We start from the raw sequence: 9574 nt of genomic DNA, 5'->3' as shown, positions 1-9574 counted from the left end.
TTACCATTTTTTTGTGTTCGTTTTTCTTCAATATTGTGCCATAGCCTCCTAATTTCAGAAGACTGCTATAATGCGTCTCCAAACCATTGCATGTAGATAGAGTCGTACACAGAAAGAAACAACAATCACAGATCAGGCATTAGAATAAACATGGTTACTTGCTGTATATGTTTGTGGCGTTGCTGACGGATCCATATCAAAGTAAAAAAGTGTTCCTATGGCAATTCTCGATTGCAATAATGACCTACAATGGCGACATTTTTCACAATCACAACAGAAAATCGAAATACTGCCCTAAACTCACTAGCAGAAAGGCAGCGCGGACATAAAACAGACTAGAACCAAATAGAAAGAGTCATGCAAAGAAAGAAACAGACACAAGAACATGTTAAGAATTTTACAGTGATTTTGTCAAGTTGACACTTTTATGATGTATTATACAAAACATTCAGACTGGACTGACCTTTTGTTGGTGTCAGATGATTGTGGCAGATCAAACCGTGACATGTAGATGGAAAAAGAACATATTCAGAAATGCAGTGATTTTCCAGAATAAAATATTCACTTTAACACAAGTTAATACAGTTTTGTATGTTTTCACATTATATTTCGTATCATATTATTTACCATTGTGACGGCTCAAACCGTGGCATGTTTATGAAAAAAGCCATGCAAAGAAACAATAATCAAAGGACATGATAGAGATTCTTTAAAAAAACAACTTTTTATAGAGATTTACCTTAATTAATGAATAGACAGATATCTTGTTCGCCTAGATAAACACAAGTTTCAAAGTGACTTCAATACAACTGTATGACATCACAAAAGTAGCAGCATATCAGTATGAATCAATTACCAACAACTGCAGCTCAAGCTACTGCTTACCATTGTGACGGCTCAAACTGTGGCATGTAGACAGAAAAAGTCATGCAAAAAATAAATAATAATAAATAAATAAAAAAATAACAGAAAAGAACATGTTCGGAAATACAGTAATTTTGCACTTTGTATTCATGTATTCATACAAAACATTCAGATTGTGTTGCATGATCTTTCTTACCACAATTGCCATTGTGGTGGTTCAATGGCATGTAGACAGAAAGAGAAATGCAAAGAAAGAAACAGACAAGAACATGTTCAGCATTGTACAGTGATTTTGCACTTTAAATCAAGTTAAGGCTATACAGTTTTATGATATATTCATATACAAAATATTCAGATTGGGCTAACTTTTTGTTGGAGATGATCTTTCTTACTACATCATTGTGGCAGAGATGCACTGTTGTAAATTTGTAAAAATGTAAATTCTAAAAGTCGAAACTATTTGGAAATTATAATATTTATTTATCATTTTGACTCATCCCTTTTCTTAAAAAATGGATTAACCGTTTCACAAAACCTCTGAAAGGCGTCGGCTCAACAACTCACTGCACCAGGAACAGTCTCTTTTGGACATGCCTGGATCGATTCGAAGATCGAAGTATTTCCGAGTATGGAGGAATTTACTGATGGGCAGCTGGGTAAGTCACACAAAACAACTCTGTCCACTGCGGATTACCAATTATTTGAGTAAACACGTTTATTAAAAACAGTTTTTGTGCGCTTATGCTACATATATGCTTTATTTGTGCAGGTGTTAGTATGTCTGACTAGTATGCGTAACGTTACCTGAGATGAGTATCATACTCATATAAATTGCACGTCTATGTTGAACTTGTAATGCCGCAGGCAAGCTTAACGTGCTCATCGCGTGCACTATGCTGCACTTTAGTTCAGGTGTCACGTGCAAACAGATACATGTACACATGAGCGCAATTCGTGCTTTAAATGAATTTAACATGCATATTAATATTTAGAAATCTCAGCCAAGAGAGGATTTGGTATTGTTGTATGTAAATGCAAACTATATTCATGTTCTAAATGTTTGAATATTTTTAAAAGCTGAAGCAACACATTAAATTATATAAAAAAAAAACTATTTCAGCCAAAATGTGCACGTAGGCCTATGTGGTTTTATTAGAACTTTTTATATCACTTAAAATATTACGCCGTCTTAAGATCACTCGATGACGTAATTACGTAAGACGCAAACAATATTGTTTGAACTGATTCTTTCCATCGAAGTGTTTGGAAGAACCGATTCTCTGTAAAATGTCGGACTTCATTATTCAGTCTTGTAGCTTCTTGATGGAACTTTCTATCCAAACACAAGAGGGCATCAGAGCATCACTCTCCGTACTGTATCAAACTCGATTCATTTCGAAATTTGTTTTCATCTGTGAAGTAAAGAACAATCTTTAAAAGAACAAGTGAATTCAAGTAGATTAAAAAACAAACAAAACAAACAAAACATTATAAATAATCTGTTTAGTGCTTGCAGCATTCTGCTATATTATTATGATCATTAACTGATGTTTTGTGTCTGCATTTTCACAAACCCTGTCCTCAGCTTGCTCTGCACACATATTCTTTCCTTTATGTGCTAATATTAAATGATAACCTTTTAAGCAAACCACAACATAGCAGCTTTAATTAACTCTGATCAAAGGAATGTCTCTCTAATTGGCATTAAATATTAAATTCCCCTTCCTGTTGTAATGCTGAAAAAAAGCAGTTTACACCAATGTGCAATTGACACTGAGCCAAAGAGGTGAGAAGTCATAAATATTGATGGTCCAGAAGTGCTGTGCTGGTTTAATGATCCATATACGTAAATAGATTTTTCTGTTGTCTATACTACAGCCCTGTAAAATAAATCGAGAATTGACAAGGAAAGTGAATCCAAAATCCTTTTATCGTTATGTATTAGCATAATTAAAAGTGGGATAGAGACAGTGGGCAGTACAGTGCCAGTTTTGTTTTAATGAATGGAGTGACTCAGCTGTGTAGAAGAGGCTCATTAGCAGACTTCAGTCAGGGTCTTGTGCCCCAGGGCACAGTCTCTCATGTACAGCCTCCCCCCTGCTGGCTGAGCCACATTTGGACGTGCTGTAGATCCAGGGGAAGCTATAGACAAAGATATATAGCCGCTAAACCCCAAGCGCGAGACAGTTATGCTCCTTCATGCAGGTCAGTGGATAATCTAATTTAGTGTAATGAATCTAAAATGCAAGGAGGAGGTTCATGAGCTGTGCACTTCGCTGAATGTGTACACACAAACACCCAGCATTTGAAATAAATCTGCAATTATTCCTAAGCATTTGTTCCTGGTGCAGTTGAAACGTCTCATAGTTCATACCGGCACATGTGACAAGATGTTTACTGCAAGCAAACCCAAGCAAAGGTCACTTTCATACCCTTTACTGCCAAGAGCTGTCACACGTCACATTCCTGCACAGATATCCAGCGCAGGAAAACACAGGACAGCTCGGTGTCCGGTGGACAAGTGTTTATTTTTATTATGTAAATGTTAAAACATAGCGCTAATTGGTTTTCTGCATGAGTGGCATCTTTGAAGCAAATGTCTGGTTGCTGGTTGACACGCACATATTTAACATAATGGGTTTTCCCATTGTTGTCTGTTTGTGTAATTGGTGTATTGGGTGTGAGATACAGAGGACTTTCATTTTATATACAGTATCCCGACTTGCCACGGTATACAATAGGCTACAGATTAAACTTGGTACGAGGGACGATACCTGTCATAGTTCATACCGGCAAATGTGACAAGATGTTTACTGCAAGCAAACCCAAGCAAAGGTTACTTTCTTCCCCTTTACTGCCAAGAGCTGTCACACATTACATTCCTGCACAAAAATTCAGCACAGGAAACCACAGGACAGCTCGGTGTTCGGTAGACAAGTGTTTCTTTAAATATAAAACTTATCGCTAATTGGTTTTCTGCATGAGTGGCATCTCTGAAGGAAATGTCTGGCTGGTAGTTGACACGCACATATTTAACACAATGGGTTTTCCTATGTTTGTGTAATTAGTGCATTGGGTGTCTGTGAGAATAAATACAGAGGACTTTAATTTTGAAGCTAAACAGGGTTGAGTGGCTGGTCAGTACCTGGATGGGAGACCTCCTGGGAAAACTATAGGTTGCTGCTGGAAGACGTGTTAGTGAGGCCAGTAGGGGGCGCTCACCCTGTTGTCTGTGTGGGTCCTAATGCCCCAGTAAGTGATGAGGACACTATACTGTCAAAAAGCACCGTCCTTCGGATGAGACATCAAAACCGAGGTCCTTTTATTTTTAAAGAGAAGGGCTTTAAAAATGTGCCCACTGGCCTCTGTCTATCATCCATCCACATATATGCTCATTGGCTTCTTCATTGGTTCACTCAATGGTCTCCTCTCCACCAATAAGCTGGTGTGTGGTGGGTGTTCTGGTGCAATATGGCTCATCCAGGTGGATGATGCACATTGGTGGTGGTTGAGGATTCAGTACGCTTTGAGAAAAGCGCTATATAAGCACTATATAAATGTAACAAATTATATTATTATTATTATTATCCAGACTGGCTTGCCACAGTATATAATAGGCGACAGGTTATATTCCGTATAAGAGACGATACCGGTATTTTTATACTGGTTTAAAGGGGGGAATATTATGATTAAAACTTACTTGACAACAACTCCTGTATCAATATTCTTATGAAGAGATTAGCGTTAAATAATGAATAATCGCTGTCCCACTATATACTCACCTAAAGGATTATTAGGAACACCATACTAATACTGTGTTTGACCCCCTTTCGCCTTCAGAACTGCCTTAATTCTACGTGGCATTGATTCAACAAGGTGCTGAAAGCATTCTTTAGAAATGTTGGCCCATATTGATAGGATAGCATCTTGCAGTTGATGGAGATTTGTGGGATGCACATCCAGGGCACGAAGCTCCCGTTCCACCACATCCCAAAGATGCTCTATTGGGTTGAGATCTGATGACTGTGGGGGCCATTTTAGTACAGTGAACTCATTGTCATGTTCAAGAAACCAATTTGAAATGATTCGAGCTTTGTGACATGGTGCATTATCCTGCTGGAAGTAGCCATCAGAGGATGGGTACATGGTGGTCATAAAGGGATGGAGATGGTCAGAAACAATGCTCAGGTAGACCGTGGCATTTAAACGATGCCCAATTGGCACTAAGGGGCCTAAAGTGTGCCAAGAAAACATCCCCCACACCATTACACCACCACCACCAGCCTGCACAGTGGTAACAAGGCATGATGGATCCATGTTCTCATTCTGTTTACGCCAAATTCTGACTCTACCATCTGAATGTCTCAACAGAAATCGAGACTCATCAGACCAGGCAACATTTTTCCAGTCTTCAACTGTCCAATTTTGGTGAGCTCGTGCAAATTGTAGCCTCTTTTTCCTATTTGTAGTGGAGATGAGTGGTACCCGGTGGGGTCTTTTGCTGTTGTAGCCCATCCGCCTTGCTCTTCTATCAGCTTGAATCAGTCGGCCCATTCTCCTCTGACCTCTAGCATCAACAAGGCATTTTCGCCCACAGGACTGGATGTTTTTCCCTTTTCACACCATTCTTTGTAAACCCTAGAAATGGTTGTGCGTGAAAATCCCAGTAACTGAGCAGATTGTGAAATACTCAGACCGGCCCGTCTGGCACCAACAACCATGCCACGCTCAAAATTGCTTAAATTACCTTTCTTTCCCATTCTGACATTCAGTTTGGAGTTCAGGAGATTGTCTTGACCAGGACCACACCCCTAAATGCATTGAAGCAACTGCCATGTGATTGGTTGATTAGATAATTGCATTAATGAGAAATTGAACAGGTGTTCCTAATAATCCTTTAGGTGAGTGTATTTTGAACATGCAGAATTTCAATGAACACTGCAATGGTTGTAATATGGTGTCATTTAAAAAAAATACAAAAGTCAACATAAAAAAAAAAAAAGGAATCGACTGCACTACATCAAACCTGCAGTTTTTGTTATTTTCAGCTAAGATATGACAGCGTGATGTTTCGATCCTCTATTGGTCTTGCAACTTCACGTGATATGAAACGGCAGGTCAGAGTTCACCAAACTTGAACATTGGAATGCAGTGAAATTCACACAAACTTGTGTTTCTGGGCTTCCGTATTCACATGCATACGAATGGAAGTCAATGGAACGAAAATATAGTGTGACTGCCCCTTGATGCAACAGGAAGAATAACCCTTTTAAAGCAATAGTTCACCAAAAAATAAGAAAACTGTCATTATTTTCTCACCCTTGTGTTGTCCTTAGTTCTTCTCTGGAGGACAAAAGAAGATGTTTTGAAGAATGTTTTTGTCCATACATTAAAAGTCAATAGGATCCAATGTTGTTTGGACCCCAACTTTCATCATAGTGTCATCTTTTCTGACCACTATACCGACCATTTATTTTCAATAATATCCTCTCATTCAATGCTTGTGTTATTTACTTTATTATGTCGAGAGGTTTACAGTAGTAACATTTATGACTGTATGGCCATTCTGAAGCAGCTTTTATTCTGTTTCATTCTGTTTTGGTTGCAGTGCAATTACTAGCCAGGAAAGGTTAATGAGAAGCAGACTCTTTCTTTGTCTCTCTCTCTCTTCTCTCTTGATGTGTTTATATTGCATTTTTCAGCACAGAGGGGAGTTTGTTGTGTGGAAATGCCTTGTCTGTTGAACGCCAGATGCACATGGCTGGTTTTGGGTTTGCTGAGGAGAGTCATTCAGTCTGTGCTGCTGGTCAGGAGGGGCAGTTTGTAAAATAGTGTGTTCTGCTGTTAGTGTCACTGTAAAATGTCAGTTCAGAGCAGAGAACAGCGGCCTTATCGCGTCCTCCTTCTGTCCAGTGCCTCGAGGGGATGGATCCCATTGTTTCGAGAAAGAGGTGAGAGGACAAGGATAGATTATACACAAGCTCACACACACACACACACACACACACACACACACACACACACACACACACACACACACACACACACACACACACACATATTCATATACTTTCACACAGCCAGATATGTGTCTGCCTCTGTATCTCTCTCACACACACTGACATTCAGACAGTTGAAACAAATGAAAAGGTGCTTTTCTGCCAACCCATAAAACACTCATCGTGAATCTTGTGTTCTGTTTGCGGTCAGTGGCTTTAATGAGGTCCGCTCGTGTGACTGCACAGATAAGGAAAAGCCTCCGAATGCTACGACAGTCTTACACTCGCCTCTTTTTATGCTACAGACCAGTCCAGCGATTCAGCACCTTGGAGAGCGGCAGCATGCATTCACTGAAGTGCAGATTGTAAGAGTGCCTATTCAGCATATATTGACCTTTGTGACTAGTAGACATGCACTATGGACTCACTTACCTTTTGTTCTTTTTTTGTGCGTGAATGAACGTCTTTAATAGAATTGCATTCATCATGCCTGTGAGAATGTTTATGTCATGTTGCATAAACTGGTATGGGGAATGTAAATAGCATAGTTATGAATAATGAATAAACCAATAAAAAGACACATTTACATAACATTTACATATCAAAGGAAAGTTCTACGCAGTGATCATAGGCAATAAAGAACCACTATTTCTGACATATATACGTAAATAAGATAATTTATATATATATATATTTTTGTCTTACCCTGATTTACTATGGTATAATTTGTATACTATGGTATACATTTTATACCATATTTTATACTATGAAATAATATATTATAAAATAATAATATAATAAATAGTATAAAATAATAATAAATATATATATATATATATATATATATATATATATATATATATATATATTATTGTATCTATATTACAGTATGTATATGGCTATTTTATTTTATTGAAATATTCATTATATTCATTAATACACTATGAAATAAAACGATCAAATAAATAAATATAAATATAATATATGTTTTTATTTATATTATCCTTTATCTGAATTTTCATTTTTGTATTTTTTGGGATAAAAAAGCTGGTTACACCCAAAATTAAATATGGCTTAAATTAAGACTTTATATAACATTTAGGCCCACATTTGTATAAAAGCAGTACCATAATGATGTATGACTAGTGGAAGTAATTCAAACTTATCAGGTCCTTTCAGGCCCTCCTAATTACATACCTGCCCTATGTGATGAATGCAGAGTATGCTGATCTGATCAGTCTTTTTTCATTTGAACTACACAGCACTCTGTCCCACTGAGGCCACATGAGGAGAGCTGGAAGAGTAAGTTATTTTAATCAGCCTAATTACTGCAATTGTTTGAGAGAAGAGGTCTTATGAATGATAGCCTTGCTTTTACAGCCATTTATGTCCTTCCTAGAGGAATTTCCACAGAAATAGGACATGGAATGTAGCTCATATACGTGTTTCACACTGTAAATAGATCTTACAGTTAGATGTGACAAGATGTGTTCTTTTTAATTTGTTAACATTTTGTATACTGCACGAATACCTGCTAAGGTACATTGGATTCTATAGTCTGTAGTATTTGTATCTATCATCAATCTATCCAACTCTTTGTGCAACAAACTGCAAAGGAAAAGAAAGCTGCACTTCAGAGTGCTTCCAATAAACCAAATTTATTGAAAGAAGTACTGAAGACAGTCTGATGATAGATTGTTATAATTGCACTGTGTGCAGACAGAGCTGTCTGATCAATTCAAATGTAAAATTGCATCCTTACGGTCAGAGGAAACCCTGATGTAAATTTGATTTACTTTGCATTTGCTGGACTGGAGTGTTTTTTGATAGGCCAAATTAATGGCTGCATTAGTGGATAAAGTGCAGACTAAGGGCTGGAGAGCTTTATAATTTCCTTTTTAGCACAGACCTGTGATATCACCCAGCACAATTGCCTATTAAGAGCTGCATTTCTCTTCAAAGATTTCCAGTACATGCTGTAGACTGAGTTTTTATGGTTGAGGAATTTGGGGTTAGATTAATGATTCCTGTTTTTTTTTTATTTTTTATTTTTTTTTATCAGTGGTCTATGGAAGCTTGTTTCCGCCAATGAATAATAAATAAATAATAATAATTGCGACTTTTTATCTCACAATTCTGACTTTTTTTCTCACAATTGCGATATATCAAGTCAGAATTGTGAGAAATAAAGTCGCAATTCTGAGAAATAAAGTCGCAATTGCGAGATATAAAGTCATAATTGCGTGTTATAAAGTCGCAATTCTGGGAAATAAAGTCGCAATTGCGAGATATAAAGTCGCAATTCTGAGAAATAAAGTCGCAATTGCGAGATATAAAGTCGCAATTCTGAGAAATAAAGTCGCAATTGGGAGATATAAAGTCAGAATTGCACGATATAAAGTCGCAATTGCGTGTTATAAAGTCAGAATTCTGAGATATAAACTATTCTGAGGTAAAAAAAAAATGAAGAATTGGAATTGGAATTGGACTTTATATCTCACAATTGTGAGTTTATATCTCACAATTCTGAGAAAAGATGTCAGAATTGCGAAATATAAACTCGCAATTGCGTGTTATAAAGTCAGAATTGCGTGATATAAAGTCGCAATTGCGAGAAAAAAAGTCAGAATTCTGACTTTATAACACGCAATTCTGACTTTATTTCACACAATTGTGACTTTATATCTCGCAATTCTGACTTTATAACACGC

Source organism: Rutilus rutilus, assembly GCF_951802725.1.
Source record: "Rutilus rutilus genome assembly, chromosome: 11".
Classification (NCBI taxonomy): Eukaryota; Metazoa; Chordata; class Actinopteri; order Cypriniformes; family Leuciscidae; genus Rutilus; species Rutilus rutilus.
Note: the sequence above shows the minus strand (reverse complement) of the source record.